Genomic DNA, 18,408 nt, shown 5'->3' on the forward strand with positions numbered 1-18,408 from the left:
GTGGCAGATGATGAAGAAGCCAATCCATTTCATATATGTATATTATGAAACTGCCCTAGGGCTCAGTCGAAGTTGTTGTAGCTTAGCGCAACAAAAAAATAATAAAATACAAGTAAGAAAATGAAAACTTTTTTTTACTTGCCTTACAGACGAGTACGGGAAATACAAAAGAAATAAATGACAAAGGAATTGCGTATATAATTGGGCGAGTAAGTGTGCTTAGATCAATTATAAAATACATGAATAAGAAGTCCGCACCCAACAAGCAACGCCTTACTCACATAGGGGAGCGCAAGCGCCCAGCAAGAAAGCCCTAAGAAAATAAGGCGTGCTAACGCGCAACGGTGGTCGTAGATCAGCTAGCGCTCTAAGGCAGCAAGAGATAAGTGTTTCATTTTCATTTCTAAAATCATTCATATGAGACAGCACAAAAATCTTCTGCCAGGAGCATCGGACAATTGGGGTGCATGCCAAGACCGTCCCAGTCATTGGATACTCACTGCCACTCACTGCCAACCTGAAAGGATTTGAGTCCAGACAGAGTAAGAGTAAAGTGAACTTATTTTCTCTGCTTACCACTGAATGATTCCCTAATTTTCTCTACATGCTGCTCCATTCTGTTTTTTTTTTTTTCTCCTGAATTTCTTTTGTTAGAGAGTTCTGGAAATTTTTAAAGGGTAGAAATATAACCAAACATTAATATAAGTAAAGATTTTATTTAATTTTGTTAATTAAAACAGAAAAACTGCGTCAAAAATTATCAAAACAAACAGCTATTACTGTATTTAGCATTTTAGCCAGTAAGCAGTTCAGTTCTTTATGTTGACCTTTCTATAAATACTTTGGTAGATCTCTATAGTAATACTATCTTCTCTAGTCTCCACTGTTCTTCATCTTTTAGTAACACTCTTTTTTCTCTTTTCCATCTTCTATCTATATAGATCATCATGATCGGTCCTTTCTATATTGGGATATTGTCTTCCATACTCGTGATTTTATGTGTTCCAGCCTTGACTGCAAATACAAGTTGTAATTTTCAGGCAATCTTCAACTCTGAGGACTCAATTACTGATACAGGAGCTGATTCTGCTGCCTTCTCTCTTGTCACTACACCCTATGGGGAGACCTTTTTACACATGCCTGCTGGAAGACCTTCAGATGGAAGGCTCACTATTGATTTCATGGGTAAAATTAAACAATGTTTCATTATTATATACTAGAATTTTTTATGGGGAAAGGAACTCTGCCCGTTCGCATCACCTACACCCAGACAAAACTAGACGTGAAATACCCAGTGTGCATGGGCGCTGTGTCTGGGTGAAGGGAACGCCAGACAAAAAATCTTTACTTCTTTCTAATTCCAAATTATAAAGTTTCAACCTAGATTCGAATTTATGGAGTTATAACCAATTCCAATTGATCCTATTTCCTCCCAATTGAACTCAAGCTGATTCTCTACGAAAAAACCCTAAATGGCTGGAATATATCAATTCCACGGCCGATCTGGACCGATCTAGACCAGAATCAACTAGGACTGATCTAGATCCCAATTTGGGTTTTTAAACCCTGCCACACCAACCCTATCTACATCATACAAAGCCACCTTATTAGAGGTGGAGTGGGGTGAGTCTCTCTCCAACCCACCGCATTGCCAATCCTAAGATTGGAAGGGAAAACCTCAGAATACCCTTTAAACATTTTTGCTTTCAAGCCATTTAGGTTGCGAGATTGAAATGGGCTTTGGGATGTGGGCTATGGGCTATGGGCTATGGGCTTTTAAGGAGTCCCCCCTCCCCCACCAAAACCCCCCTCTTTTGAGCTAAAAATCTGCAAACAAAAACCACTTTCGAGTAGATGGTGAAATATTCTTTTAATCCAATTAAATGGGGTTGGATTTTCCATTTAATCTTTTATTGTTAATCCAAAGCAATGGAACAATTATTGACTTTTTTTTTTTTTTTTTTTCTGATGAATATTTTGATCAGCCGAAAAATTAGGATTACCTCACCTCAGTGCGTATCTGGATTCATTGGGAACAAACTTCAGCCATGGTGCTAATTTCGCTGTATCGGGGGCAACAATCAAGCCATCGGATAAAAGTTGAACCGGGAGAGGACCCCGCCCCTTCTACTTGGATGTGCAATTCTCCTAGTTCCAACAATTCAAAAATAGATCACAGTTAATCAAGAACCAAAGAAATTAATTAATTAATTATCAACCCTCTATTGCTATCAATCATGTAGCAGTACGTGTTCATTAAAATGGCTCACAGATATCCTGTTTATTATCTATTCCTAATTGATATCTACAAAAATTTGTTACCCGAGGAGGAGTTTTTTGGCCAAGCCTTGTACACATTTGATATTGGTCAAAATGATATTGGTTTGGGTTTGTTCAGCAACCAGTCTCTAAAGGAAATTAAGGCTGACATTCTTGATGTAATTAGCAAACTCTCCAAGAATATTCAGGTAATGAATAATATTTAAACCCTTCTTAATAACAAGGTAAATTCATTATTAACTAGGCCAGTAGTGTTGAGGTGTTTATTTTATTTAATTTTTTTTTGTGCGAAGTTTGACCCACCACTATGGTGGTCTGGAGGGCAAGTGGGCCCCAGTGGGCACCCAAAGGATAGGGAGTAAAGACATGGGGGGGGGGGAAATAATGTTGCATGGCAGCACCAGTACACTTACAAGGGAATATGATCCACTGATCAATCCTTGAGCACACTCTTAAGTGAGTAGTGCCAAGGCTATCACCCAAGCAACCCAGCCCATGAGCAAATGGCTTGTAAAATTTATCAGGTTAAACTGATCAGACCGATTTGTTTAGTCAACGGTTTCTATAATGAAATCAAAATCGTGAATTTTTAAACGGTTTTAGTTTAAACAATTTAATAGGGTTTTTTTTATTTTTTATTCAAATGATTTTTTTCCTTTTAATTTTTTACTGAAATGGATGTAAACTTAATATTGAATGACTTAACTTACTATGTATCTATCTATCAGTTTTATATGGTTTATTATCGGTTAAAGAATTCGGTTCAGTTTAAACCATTCAACTAAACAGTCTCAATTTTAAAACCAACATTGAACCGTTTATTGAACGATTTTACGATTTCGATGTGGACGGCTTGGTTCAATTTTGATAAATGATTTTTAGTTTGATTTTGATATGCTTATGGATGGATGTAGTTTTAATTTGTAGACTGTGTAGATTTAGAAGGAAGATCATTATGGATCCATAACACAGATCCTATTGGCTGTTTTGCATATATCCTTACAAACTTTCCAGTAAGCAATGCATCTGACGTAGATAAAGTTGGTTGTGCAACTCCTTATAATGAGGTGTCACAATACTTCAATGAAGCTGTTGTTGAACTATGAAACCAACTTCCCTTGGCTGCCATTACATATGTGGACATTTACTATGTCAAGTACCTCCTCATGAGTCAACCTCAAGACTTTGGTAAGTCATCCATCATCTAATATTTTAGAGAGAGAAAGAGATGGTAATTAATTGACACATTAGTGATTCTTCTTGTAGGATATCAGCAGCCCCTGGAAGCTTGTTGTGGCTTTGGACGCAAATATAACTACAGTAACACTGCACATTGTGTGCAGATAGTAGTTGTGGATGGGAAACCAACATTCATAGGATCATGCCCAAAACCATTTCTTAGAGTTAATTGGGATGGAAGCCATCTAACCGAGGCAGGTAATAAATTCATCGTCGAACAAATTGCGACCGGAAAATTTTCAGACCCACCAATCTCTCTGCAAAATGCATGCAATAGGAAAAAGTCTTTTGCATAGTCAGATTACTCTTGATGACTAGTGTTTGATCTATCTATCGTTTGTAATATGTACTAATAATATTTCATAAAATATTAAAACCTTTTATTTTAATTAATTAAAGAAAAAAAAAACATTATGGGCATGGTAGATTGTGCCATGTGATAAGTCAAATGAGAGTACAATTTTGTGGATAGATGCTTAAATATTAAGTTTCAATCAAAATTGAAACAGAAAAGAGCAAGTTTGGGTTAATATCTGTTAAATTAGCTGTGAGTAACGCCTATGATAGGGTTGATTGGGATTTCCTTAGACTAGGGCTCATTTCAGTCCCAATGTTTCAGCCTCAATGAAGAAAGTATTCTTTGAAACTTTTTATGTCCATATTGCTTCACACACTTCTGTTTATTTGGGGATTCCATATTTTTCAGGAAAGCTTAGAAAGTCCTAATGTCCAGATCTTATTCAACGAATTAATGCTAAGCTTATATCTTGGAAATCAAAATTGTTGAGTCATCTAATATAATACATAACAGTTCTTTGGAAACATTCTGTTCCAATACCTCGGCACCTGCAGTGGTCCCCTCCGCGGTCTCCTCCCTACCAATCTCGGTGGGACAGTTGGGACTCTTTGTCGACAGCATCGGGCTGCCCCACTGCCAACTTGCAACCACTTAATCCTAGTCCCCTGATGCCATCCATACCACCACATACCCCTCTCCTCTGTGAACTCAGTAACCCAAGTAATGTAACCATACAGTATGTCTTCCCTCCACTTCAAATCTTATCCAAATTCCCCTCTGGAGAAGGTACATCGAGGCTTAGACCAGGCAAGAGGTTGCGGCTGGAATGCCAAGACAACAATTTCTTCCCCAACATTTGTGATTTCATAGTTGAAACTGAAAATCCCACCAAAACAATTGACCTAATCATGGAGAATTTCAAAGAGAGGACTGTTCCAGGCAATGGTGGCATACCAAACAATGAACCAGAACATTATGGATATATCAATGTCGAGGAACTGCCACAAGGGAGAGAACCAGAGGATCCCGAGACGAACCAGGTAAGTCTTATTCATATTTTCCATCCTTTCTCGATCTACATATTGTTCTTCTTTTGTGTATGTCTAAGTCTGGTCTTGTCTTGGTATAACCTTGAGAAGAAATCTGGAAGAGACAATTCTTCCCAAGGTATTCTCTAACCTTATATGCTAATCTTATCTGTTTTGTTCACTATCATTTTCAACAATTATTTTGAGAAATTAACAAGTGTGAGTGTCTCCTCTTTTAGATTTCTTACTCCACCTTTTCAATAAATCTGTCCTGTAGCACTGTTCATACTCAACTGAGCACCCCTTGCAAGTGTCTTTTGATTGCCGGTTATTTAATTCTTTGGTCGGTACTTCAAAATGCATATCTTAAGTTGGAATGTTAGGGGCCTTAACTCGGTAACTACTAGAGGGTGCCTTCTCTCACATGCTAAATCTGTGAACCCAGATGTAATATTTTTGTATGAAATCAAAATAACGGATCATAACTCTTTCAAGCTGCACCCTTTCCTGAAAAACTATGATGCCTTCAGATTCATAAATAGTACAGAGAAAAATGGAAAGAAAGGAGGCTTATGGCGGCTGGTGAAGCAAAACATCTCAATAATATCTTCCTTTATTGTCTCATGTTTTTTCATTACAATTTTTAACCCAACCCCGGATATGCCATTCAACTGGGCTCTGATAAGTTTGCATGCCCCGTCTCAACTGAACCAAAGAGTTGATTTTTGGCCCTTGTTGAGTAACCAACTTCGTGAGCTCAGCCTTCCTCTTGTAATGATGGGTGATTTCAATGAAATCACCTCATCGGACCAAAATTTTGGGGGTAAACCATTTAAACCCATAGGATCGGTCATCTTGTTGGAAAATCTACTCTCCCTCTATAACCTCCAAAGTATCAGGCCCGATGGTAACCCGTTTACTTGGTCTAATAAGCAAAAAGTGACAATCTCATCAAAGAGTGCTTTGATAGAGTGTATGTCAATCCGGACTGGATCACTCTGTGCTCAATTCTATCGGTCTCTAAATTGGCCTCAATTGGTTCCGACCACAACCCAATTGTTTTTCGAACTACAGGACCTATTATAAAAAGAAAAAAAAACTCTCTCATTACCAACATGCGTGGATGGCTCACCCGGAGTTTTTTCTTTTTGTTATGGAAAATGGAAAGCTTTAGGAAGTGACTCTCTCACATGGAAGCTTGTGTCTTTAAGCAGGATCTTGTCAAAATGGAACTGGGATGCGTTTGGTCATATTGATAATATGGTATTTTATTATTTATCCCAGTTTCTCTAAATGGAAAATATGTACCCTGATTCTCTCCATGATCTTTTTGAAATGGAGCAGATCAAGAACAAGGTAAGTTGGATTTTGGATGCTGAAGAAAGTTTCTGGCACCAAAAATCTAGACATTTGTACATCATGGATGGTGACAGAAACACTAACTTTTACCATTCTGTAACTAAGGAAAACTTGCATAAAAGGAAGATCGAATATATTGTCAATGATGGTGGGGAAAAATTAACTGCCCCTGGGGACAATGCGGCTGAGTTTGCATCATTCCTATCCTAGCTTTTCACCACATCTAACCCACTGGACCCATCAGTTATTGAATGTCTGGTTTCTCCCGTGGATACAAATCACTTATCCCTCATCACTGCACCTCCCACACTACTAGAAATAAAAAATATCGTCTTTTCCTTCAGACCGTTTAAAGCTCCTAGACCTGATGGGTTTCAGTCTATTTTTTTCCAGAAGTGTTGGGATTTTTGGGGGGATGATGTTTTCAAATTCGTTGTAGACTTTTTCCACTCTTTCTCACTACCACCCACAACCAATCACACCCTCATCTCCTTCATTGTGAAAAATGATACGGCCCAATCGGTGGGAGATTTTAGGCCCATTAACCTTTGTAATGTTAGTTACAAGATCATTGCCAAACTGTTAGCTACAAGACTAAAGCCTATCCTAAACCAGATCATTTCCCCGTACCAAGCCCCATTTTTTCCCAGAAGACAAATCACAGATAACATCATCATTGCTCAGGAAATATCCCATTTCCTGAAAAGGAAAAAAGATAAGTCAGGTTTTGTGGCAATCAAACTAGATATGGCAAAAGCATATGATAAAGTTGAGTGGGGGTTTCTCCTTCCCATTTTTCGTTTTTTGGGATTTAGAGACAAATTGTGTGAAATGATCAGAAATATCATTAGCACTACTTCATTTTCCATTAAATTAAATGGCACAGGATTCAATCACTTTACTGCTTCTAGAGGAATCCATCAAGGATGCCCCCTAAGTCCCTTTCTTTTCATGATGGTGATGGAAGTCATCTCTAGATTATTGTCTACATACAGTGATCTCAACCTCTTCAAAGGAATCAAAGTCGCCAGGTATGCTCTTGAAATCACCCATTTATTTTTTGCAGATGATAGTTTCATTTTTTGTAGAGCTAATAAAGATGACTTGGGCACTATCAAATGTATCTTGGAATTGTTCTCAGATCTTTCTGGGTTAACAATAAACTTTGAAAAAAGTGCTTTAGCCTTCAACTCCAACGTTGATGCTGCCACAAAAACACAATTGTGTGAAGTTATTGGGTTAAAAGAAATGGACAAAAACTCTACCTATCTGGGTACTAATCTCTTCCATCAGAGAGCGAAAACTCTCTCCTTTTTCAAACTCTTAGAAAGAGTTAGAGGGAAACTCAGCCTTTGGAAATCTAAGATGCTATCCTTTGCGGGGAGAGGGGTGTTATTACAATCTACTTTGGCTTCAATGCCTTCTTATCTGATGAACTGCTTTGCACTCCCTAAGACCATTTGTAAGAAACTTGATTCCATTTACCTACATTTTTGGAATGGAAATCAAAATAACAAGAGAAACTGCCATTTGATCGGATGGAATACAATATGCCAACCCAAGATAAGAGGAGGTCTTGGAATTAGAGATTCAGAAATCCACAATTTGGCCCTCCTCCTTAAACTAGGATGGAGATTAATAACAGATGAAAATTGCCATTGGACCAAGATTCTCAAAGCCAAGTACTTCCATAATAGATCCATTTTTTACCACAATATAGTGAGAGCTCGTGGTTCTTTTTGCTGGAATAGCATTTGTAAAATCATTCCTTGGTTGAAAAAGATGGTAATCAAAAGAATTGGTAATGGAGGTGAAACTGCCTTTTGGGATAACCCTTGGGTCCAGAAAGACAACATGTCACTCGATCTGGCATGTTTCAAAGTGAGGGACCCTCCTATTGAAACAATTAGTGATAACATGATCAATAGGCAATGGAATACGGCTTTATTAAACTCAATACTACGACCCCACTTTGTGGAAATACCTTAAGGACAGTTCCCTTTCGATTTCCAATGAACAACCCCATAGATGCAGATGTACTAGTCCATGTGTTAAATTGTGGAAATATTTTTGGAAGATCAAAATCCACACCAAATTTAAAATTTTCCTTTGGAGAACCATTAACAACAGGTTACCCACTAAGGACATTTTATCCAAATGGGTGGATTTGGACATCACTTGTGGCAATTGTAATAACAATCAGGAAATTGTCTACCATGTGCTTTTTAAGTGCAAATTTTTCAAGTGGGTTTGGGCCGCAGGACCCTTGGGTTTCAAATCGGACAAGATTCCGGAATAAGATGTTAGGAAATTGGTAATGTTCTGTTTCAACTTGGGCTTTTTACCCAAAAAGAATCAATCATGGTTCTATTCAATCTTTATGATCACAAGTTATTTTATTTGGAGGCACATGAATCTACTCACTTTTGGTGAACAGAAACCAAGTGCACTCCAAACTATCAAACAGATTGATTTCTAGATCGCCGCTGGAATGATCGAGATAGAACCTAAATCACTTTCCGATCGGATGCAAACAATGGTGACTTTGGAACTAGACACAAATAGAATTATCATCACAAGTGTCAAGGACAAAAGGGGGACTAAATCTGCATGGGCTCTAAGTATTGTTTCATTTGGAAAATGCATACTAATAGAGTCTGATTTTTGTATGACAGGAAAATATGGTGAGGCAGAGGCTTTAGGACTGATACAAGGGCTAACCAAGGCACGAGCAAGATAGATGGAGATAGACCAAGTGTTAAGCGATGCGAAGGAGATTGGATGGCTGCTGCAAAACAATCATGATTTTATAGTTAATTTATGGCCTAGAACCGTGCTAGTAGTATGCCTAGAGCTGGAGAACCACTCCACTCACCCAAACTTTTGTATAATAACTAATCCAAAGTATATGGAGGACCTAAAAACTCTAGCCAAAGAAGTATTGTCTACAAAACAGTATCAACTGAAAGTATTATGTAATAGCTCTAGGACTATCTAATCTATCTTTATTTGTTTGTGATTTTGAAGAATACTGCTATAAGCATGGTATCAAGAAACAAACTTCAGCTCCAAGAACACCCCAACAGAATGGTGTTGCAAAGAGAAAGAACAGAACAGTGCAAGACATGGCTAGAACAATATTGACAAAGAATGGCATGAGCAAGAAGTTCTGGAATGAGGCAGGTCTAACTACAGTGTACATCCATAACAGGTGTATATTAAAACCTCATGAAAGAAAGACTCCAAATAAAATCTGGTTTGAAAGAAGGGTTACAGCAAGACACTTCAAGGTCTTTGGTAACAAGTGTAATCAAGAACACAACCCAAGATTGGGTAAGTTTGATGATCTCAAGTAAGGCCTATAATGCTAAACGGTAAAATTATAGAAAGTGTTGATGTCATTGATAGAAAAGGGATATTCCTTATAGCTCAGGAAATGAACTCCCAGAATTTGAAGATCTTATGATGAGAATGAGAATGAAAGCCATGAATGAAAAACTTGATCAGATAGAGAAGAATCATACTTGGGATCTAGTCTTTAGGCCAGATGACAAGAATGTGATTGGTACTAAATGGGTTTTCAGAAACAAACTCAATGAAGATGGTCAAGTAATAGGCTAGAATTTCTCTAAGTGTGTTCATGTCGATGGTTAGACTCAAAAGTCTGGCGGGTCTATATTTTTAAAGAAATGGTCAATGTTTGTTGTTTTGAAAACTTGCTCTTCTTCGAAAATGCAGCTTTTTCGAAGGCCTAGATTTCTTTTTTCTAGGGGTTGTGTTTGTAATTATTTTTCTTTCTTTTTATTACAAATGACTCTTTATCAAAAAAATCAGATTTATGAACAAAACGAAAAACCCAAAGAATTTTTTTATTATCATCCAACAACAAAACTACAAAGTACGGATGCCCATTAATGAAGGGCATGAGGGATGGACCCCAAACGACACTAAAAATTAAATCAAGTAGAAATAAACTGTGAGAGGAAGTCTCGCTTACTTGGAGATATGATGGCTTATTTTATTTATTTATTTTTTTTTTTTTGGTAAAGATATTATGGCTTATTGAAATGAAGCTTATGAGTTTTCCCAGGCAAGCAACTCGAACAGGACTCATTAGGTGTCCTAATTCCTGAGTATAATAATGCTTTTTGAGTTGAAGAATACATGCCTTAGTTTGAGATTGAAAAATTCTGTCAAGAGTGACCCAATCACTACGAGCACTGGTAACTCCAATGAGATGTGATAAAAGAGACTCAGTGAGAGAGTTGGTAATCCAACTCAGCAAAAGCCTGTTTGGAACCTTGGTTTATTGTTCTTTTAAACATTTTTCATCTGCGCGGAATATATTAATTCAAGTTCCCAAGACACATTTCTATTTGAGTTGGTAATGGTAATGAAAATACATGTTGTTATCTTTTAAATTCTTGATTTCTTATTAGGGCAAGTTGAAGGAATTGCCCTAATTTTTTTGTGGAACTGCTGATGTTGCAATTGAAATAGGCATCGATGCATTTCCTGAGATAGTGGTCATGCATGCCTATTTTCTTTACTCTTTTTTGGGTGTTTCTACGTTGGGAGGAAGAATATATAATGCAATCTGATAGTGTTGTGTATGTCTGATTTCACTTTCCCATGTGTCTCAACTTATGCAACACTATTAGGTAACATTCGTTTTCCCTTCTATACTTATTCAATAATATACATATGAGGAAATATGTGATTGGTTTCCACAGAGTCTGGATCAAGTCCTCGTACAAGAACCTGAGTTCCGATTCTTGTGCAACTAAGAGATGGACATATGTAACCCATTTATTATCTCTCTTAATTTTTTTACCGATTACCTACCCCTTCCTATTTTCTCTCTTATTCTCTCTTTTAAATTACGCAAGATGACTGATGAGCCAAATTTTATAGAAGATTGAAAGTTTGCCGAAGGAGATCCATCGCTTGAAAATGATTGAGGTTGCTTTTATGGGCAAAAACACGATTTTAGATGAAATGCTCCGAATCAACAACTCGATCTTAGATGAAATATTCTGGATCAATATTGGATTCGACTGATCCAACGGTTAGGAGGATCAGAAAACACATCCTAACACATGGACACGTGACCTAAAGTCTTCCCAACTATCGGATGCAAGGATCTTTTTCCGCCAGTATCTGATCCAAAGAGCAATATCGATACTCGGTCCAGGATCGGCGAGGAATCGGTGTTGACTGCTGCTGATATAAATACGGCCGATCCGATAAAATCTAATATCAATTCTCTAAAAAAAAAAAAAAAAAAAACTGAACTGTTGCTGCGCTTCGTCATATTCTCCCGGCTGCAATGGACGCTAAGATTGGGAAGTTCTTTGATTCGGTCGGTGCCTTCTTCAGTGGCGGAGACCAAATCCCTTGGTGTGATGGGGACATCATCGTTTCTTTCTGTTTTTGAATCTTCTTGATTTGCTTGTGCTCGACGTTGAGTTAGATTGTTCCAATCTCTCTAAATCCAATCGGGCTAGGGTTTTCGTGATGATGTCTCTCCTCTTTCTTCGTTATATTTATTTCTTTGCAGCGAGAAATGTTCTGATTGCATTGATGTTAGTTAACATGGGAAATGAATTTAGAATGGAAATATTCTTTGGTCTGAATTCTTGGCCATTACACACCGTGGATGCTGATGGCATAGGAAAAAAGTATGGGGGAGGGGGTGGGTGGGAACCATTATCTCTCTGCAGAATAACCAAACGAGAGATAGGGGAAATTATTTTCACTTCTGTGGTTGGATGTAATGATTGTCTGAAAGAAGGTGATTCGTTTGCTTTGTATTGATCTCTTATCAATGAAAGAAGGATTACTGCATCTTTCATTGTAATTATGATATGTTTGAGCTAAAGCATTATTTGGTTTACTTTGAGTAATTTAATGGATTGAGAATTTCTTCATTTATATAGCTTTTTTGGATCTAACTAAATGTATTGATATGGAAATGCTATAATTGATCTTCTTATTCATTACCCCAGAAAAAACAAAAGAGGTGAAGTGCCATTGATGTTTTCACTAAGATGGATGACCTTTGTGTGAGAAGGGTCTTTTCCTTTTTCTTCTTCCAGTGCAAGGAAGATAAAATGTCCAAAAAGGAACATGAATCGTTGATATAACTTTCTCTTTTTCTTGGTTGCTCTTCAATGAGCTTTGGTCTAGGTATTCATGAACTTTTTGTTCCAGAGATTCAGATTTCAGTTCCATTTGTTGTATGTGTCTGGGTCCATATTGAATTACAATGATAGAAATATTGATTTGTTGGTACAACATATCCGTTTCATAATATCGGCACTTCTTGATTAGAGGTGCTATATTGGCATCTCTACAGTCATTCAATGCAGTGGACGAGGTTCCCGGCTACTGCAGGGTCTGGGAAGGGGCATATGCATGTAGCCTTACCCCCACTATGCAGAGAGGCTGTTTCATGATTCAAACTCGTGACCACCAGGCTGCAATAGAGAAACCTCACTGTTGCTCTGAGGCCTGCCCTCTCTCTACAGCCATTCAACATCTAAGTGAATTTAGTAGATCAAAGCAAGCATCCTTTACCATCCAAATAGCCTTGCTATGAAAATCGATTTATGATGTGTAATCTTTGATTGCCGATTCATCTCATTTGGTTCCAAGGGTTATTTTCTTCTTCTTTTCTTTTAAGCCATTTATTAGATCAACCTATTGGTTTCTTTCCTCACATGGATGTATATTTTCCGGTTCCTACTACACTTGAAGGTTTTGGGTTGGAAACTGGCTCATCAACTCTTGGACATGCCACAAAGAGTGGCAACAATATAGTTCCCATGTCCTCTGTACTAGGCAGAAGCTGAATCCACAAATCACCTCTTCATTCATTATAAATTTTCCAGGGGGAATCCTGGATCTTCTTGGTTCATTTTGGGTTTTCTGTTAAGGACATGTTGGACATCTAATGGTGCAGTCAGTATGCCTCCCCCTAAAACAGGGGGCAAATGTCTTTGAATAGGAAATTATTTTGTCAGATATATGGTTGATATATAGGAAGAAAGAGTCCACACATATTTTATAGCAAAAACTTGGACACTTTATGGATCATGGTTGATTGTATTCCCATTAAAGTGGCTTATTGGGTTCCTACATTACTTGGGCTCTTGAGGTGGGAGCAACACCTGTGCAAACACGTATTGACATTGATGGTGACACCAATACTGCATCAAATTGGGTGTCTAGTTTTGCACCTGTGCAAACACGTAATATTACTCGTCTTACAAATATGGGAAATACATGCACTAGTCTCCTTTTCTTTTTTCTTGGATGTGCCAATTTTCTCCTCCCCTTTCAAATTTACCATCCATTTGCCCGGATGCCGAGCATGTTCATTTGTCTTAACCAAGCAATGCTTCTAGAACCAAGTTTTTGCAATTTGTATGTTCTCACCCAAGCTCTCATAGAGGAATTTATAGTAAGATTTAATGGTAAACATACCTCTAGCCTTTGATTCCTAACTGTTCCATCATATTCACTTGAAGGACTGATGGCATGATAGTATGGCTCCACTGGAAGGGTTGTCCATTCCTCTTCCTCCAACTACTGGCTGTTATGATAAAGCTTCAAGTCCATCTATTCATCCTTTCAGAACCTCGTCCATCTCTGACTGGAGAAAATCTATTGCTCATGAAAGTCTTATGTTGCCTCATTAAACTTTTCTATCCTGATCCGCCGTTGTTTCCCACCAAGCACCACAGACACTATATAATAAAAGCACGGATCGTCTTTTTTGGACTTGGTGGTGCCAATGCATTTCATGAATCAATGAATCAAATGGTTGAGTTGTGAGGCTCATTTGCACTAGGTATAATGGTCACCTCTCTCAAGTTTGATTGTAATTATTGTGTTACCGATTTCCTAAGGGCAATTGCATTGGTATCTTCTCTGTATTCTGTATTTTAGTAAATGTGTTTAATGTAGGAAAGCTAGGCTGCAAGAGAACAATGCTAAGTCACCTACAGCAGATCAGAATTTAGAAATTACAACATTTTAAGAATTCATGGACCTGTTGACACAATTGAAGGGAGATCCTTGAGGGTTGTTTATATGCCAAAAATTTCTGAGATCCTTGAGGGTTGTTTATATGCCAAAAATTTCTGAAAAATCTACTGAAATATCGCTGGACAGAATAACACTTGAAGAACAAAAGAAAAGAAGAAGGGGATGGGGACTATCTCAGTCTAGGGTCTCTCACCCACAGCCTCTCACAGCCACTGCATCTTACAGCTTCCAAGCCAAAGCTTTCTCCTTTTTTCTTAAGCTCAAATATGTTGGGGAATAGTCCCCTTTCCTATATTTATAATAATGGAACTCAATTACAAAACCAATGGGGAAGAACCTCCCATACACAAGCCGTGGTAAAGCTGCCAAAGCCAAAACAAATCCCTCAAAAGTAGAAACCAAATAAAATAGAAACTTCTACTTTCTAAAACTTAAGACTGGGGATAGAAACTAAATCTAACTATTGCTATTACATGAATAAGAACAAAGAAAATAGAAAGTAGATAGTGTCTAAAAAAATCTCGGCAATCAATCTTCCTTGCAAGTTGGCATGTGCCCCACAAAATTCTGGAAAAATCTTCGACAGTTCTCATGTAAGCTGTCAAATATATTCTTAAAAATACTTCTGGTCTATGGTTATTCTGGGGCAGAAACAAAGCTGGACCAGTGGACTTTATTATATTTGCATCCAACACCTGGGCCACTTGGCTCTTTACAAAAACAACAACCGTAACTTTATCCAAACTTAATGGGGTCGGCTACACAGATCCAATACATATCAAAGTAAAAGAAAAGCAGAGTAAAAGAAGTGCAAACTGAACTAAAAGGCAATTAAAAAAAAAAAAAAGGGTTAAGTTTTAGCAGTAAAATAGAACATCATCCTAGGAACATCCCCTACAAGGTGAACGGCTACGCGGCTCTTTCTCCTTAATAAATTCAGGTGGCATATTTAACTTCAACAGCAGACAACAACTGCCTAGCGCAGTTGGTGAGGTTGTTGTGGTCATAGTCGCCTTTTCATCTGTGTTCTCTACCTTCATCTTTTCAACCTTCACTATGGACTATGGAGTCTAGCTCCTCAGGTTCTTCTTCTTGGTACTCCACAATCATCTCAGTTGTCTTTTCTTTGATGTGTTCGGTATAGACCTCCTTGTTAGGACTGTTTACTTATTGCTCTTCCATCTTCAAAACTATGACTGCTGCCACGGTAGGATCCCTTGGAGGTGGAGGGTAGAGGGGACCAAATTTGACTACAAAATTTTGCTCAAGAATGGTCATGCAGCCTAATAATTGCTTCTGCTTGCTATAAAGATATTCATTGCTGGCCATGGTAGGATCTAATACCAAATAATGTAGGGAAAGCTAGGCTGCAAGAGAACAACACTAACTAACCTAGAGTAGACCAGGATCGAAGTGAAAAAATCTGAATATATGATCAGAATATATAAATTACATTATCTCAAGAACTGGCCATTGGATGGGCCTGTTAACACAACCGAAGGGAAGTCCTTGAGGGTTGTTTATGGGCCAAAAAATTCAGAAACATCCAATGAAATTTCGCTAAACAGGATAACACTTGAAGAACAAATGAAAAGAAGAAGAAGGGGGTAGGGGACTATCTCAATCCAGGGTCTCTCACCTACGACCTCTCACAGCTTCCAAGCCAAAGCTTTCTTTTTTTTTTTTTTTTCCTTCCTTGAACTCAAATCTGTTGGGGAATAGTCCCCCTTCCTATATTTATAATAATGGAAGTCAAATACAAAACCAATGGGGAAGAACCTCCTGTACGCAAGCTATAATAAGGCTGCCAAATCCAAAAAAAAAAAAAAAAAACCTACTTTCTAATACTGATAACTGGAAATAGAATCTAAACTATTGCTATTACATTAATAACAACAAGGAAAATAGAATCTAATCAAAATAGAAAGTAGATAGTGTTTTTTGGAAAAATCTCAGCAATGAATCTTCCTTGCAAGCTGGCATGGGCCCCATAGATATCTGGAAAATCTTCAACAGTTCTTATGCAAAATTTCAAACATATTCTTAAAATACTTCTGGTCTATGGCTATTTTGGGCAGAACAAAGCTGGACCAGTGGGCTTCATTAGAACCAACACCTGGGCCACCTGGCTCACAACTGAAGAATGAACAGTACCACGAGCACTGGTCAAATGAACAGTAACACGTGAACTATTCTCCTCCTTAAACTGCATCAACGTTATATAGTATTTTCAGATTTTGAGTCTAGAGTTAAGACCTAGCATCTATGCCATTTTTTTGAAGTGGACTTTTGGGTTACTTGATATGCTCTGCTGCAAATTATTGTCCTCTCCATTCCTCCAAGTTTCAACATTACAATTTCTTAGGAAGGAAGTCAAGGAGACTCACGTAGGAATCCTTTTTTAGTTTTTTACATACTATGTAGAGCATACCCTTCTGTTATATGGACATAGAAAAAGCTTATGACGAGTCTTCGTTGACCTAGAAAAAGCATATGATAGAGTCCCTAGAGAGTTAATCTAGCAAGTATATGAGAAGAGAAGTGTTTCTAGTAATAATGTGGACATAATTAAAGATATGTATGGTGGTGCAATGACTAGTGTAAGAACTGTTGGGGGGTCAAAATAGTGAATTCCCAATTACAATTGGTTACATCAAGGATCAACTTTAAGCCCTTCCATGTTTGTGTTCATCATGGATGATTTAACCAAAAGACATTCAAGATGAGGTTCCTTAGTGTATGCTCTTTACTGGTAACATTGTTTGGTGGATGATACAAAAACAATGATTGGTGCCAAGTTGGAGTTATGGAGATTAACCTTAGAACAAAAAAGTTTTTAAGATAACGAGGCATTGAAAATTGATTAGAGGGAGATTATGGAAAGTGATTGTTTTAGGTATCTAGGCTCAATCATAAATCATAAATAAAGAAGGTGATATAGAGGATGATTGATGGAGAACCCTTAGGGAAGGGAGGGGAAATCAGAGTAGAGAGGGGGAAAAGGAGGATCACACTCACACATTTATTCAATAATCAAATTGTTCTCTCCAACTTCAATCGATTACAACTAATATATAGGAAAATAGGAACATGAAATTAGAAACGTAACTGGAATGGAAACTAGCCTAAACTAGGAAACAATTATAAAAAGGAAACCAAAGCAAGGAAATAAATCCTACTCCTACGTTCAAGTCTGGAAACTAAAAGCATGAAATAAAATACTAAGTACACTACTAATTTTATTTCCAACCCTTGTTGGACCAAAACCCTGGGTTGGACCGGTTCTTCTTGGCTCTTGGCTTCCAAAGCCGGTCATGCTGGTCCAACCAAGAAAGGGCAGCCGTATCTGCATCAACTCTCCTCCTCTGAAAAGAACTCGACTCCGTCGAGTTAGGGAAAGGACCGAGGAGACCGTCGGAAGGAATACGCTGAATGAGGAATGATCCCACCATCTTCTTGAGCTTAATTTCAGGGAGATCTTTGGCAGGATGAAACTTCATAGTCTTGTTGGCATGCTTGAAGGCATAGGTATTGGCATAGCCACAATGCTGTACTTTCTTATCAAACAACCAAGGTCGACCAAGAAGGATATGGCACACCTTCAGAGGGAGGACATCACATTGGACTGTATCCTTAAATCCACCAATAGAATATGTGACCAAGCACTTATCTGTGATTTTGAGATTAGTGTTGTTCACCCAAGCAACCTTGTAAGGATTAGGATGTGGTTCTGTATTCAATCCCAGCTTACGAACAGCGTCTTCAGAGACAACATTAGTGCAACTGCCTCCATCAATGACCAAGGTTAGCAACTGGTCATTGCACTTCACACGAGTCTGAAAAATACTACTGCGGCGCCAATCTTCATTTTCAGTGGCCTTCTGAGTGGTCAACACATGACGAATGACATAAAAAGGATGTTGGTCATCGTCACTGAGAGTATCATTGACTTCACCTGTTGCACGCTCTTCTCTTTAATCAACTGTGTCAGAACCAAGTTGCTCTTCGGGAATATATGGTATAGGAGAATCCTTATCAATAAAAGCAACCAAACGGCTGGGACATTGGACACTGATATGTCCAAATCCATGGCATGAGTAGCACCGAACTGTAAATTTTGAAGAATCAGAAGGTTTATCTGAACCACGCCGA

The 18,408-nt window shown here is 38.0% G+C and overlaps 1 protein-coding gene and 1 long non-coding RNA gene across 3 annotated transcripts in view; both read left to right on the forward strand.

The window, feature by feature from the left end:
* Positions 1-18,408, forward strand: part of LOC122079619 — a 72,746-nt gene that overhangs the window by 44,153 nt on the left and 10,185 nt on the right. The window lies entirely within an intron of this gene.
* Positions 11,505-15,088, forward strand: LOC122079624. The gene is made up of 3 exons (XR_006140475.1): positions 11,505-11,623; positions 12,651-12,653; positions 13,737-15,088. It is a non-coding gene; the product is annotated as an uncharacterized LOC122079624 (long non-coding RNA).

This window comes from Macadamia integrifolia, chromosome 5, assembly GCF_013358625.1.
Source record: "Macadamia integrifolia cultivar HAES 741 chromosome 5, SCU_Mint_v3, whole genome shotgun sequence".
Classification (NCBI taxonomy): Eukaryota; Viridiplantae; Streptophyta; class Magnoliopsida; order Proteales; family Proteaceae; genus Macadamia; species Macadamia integrifolia.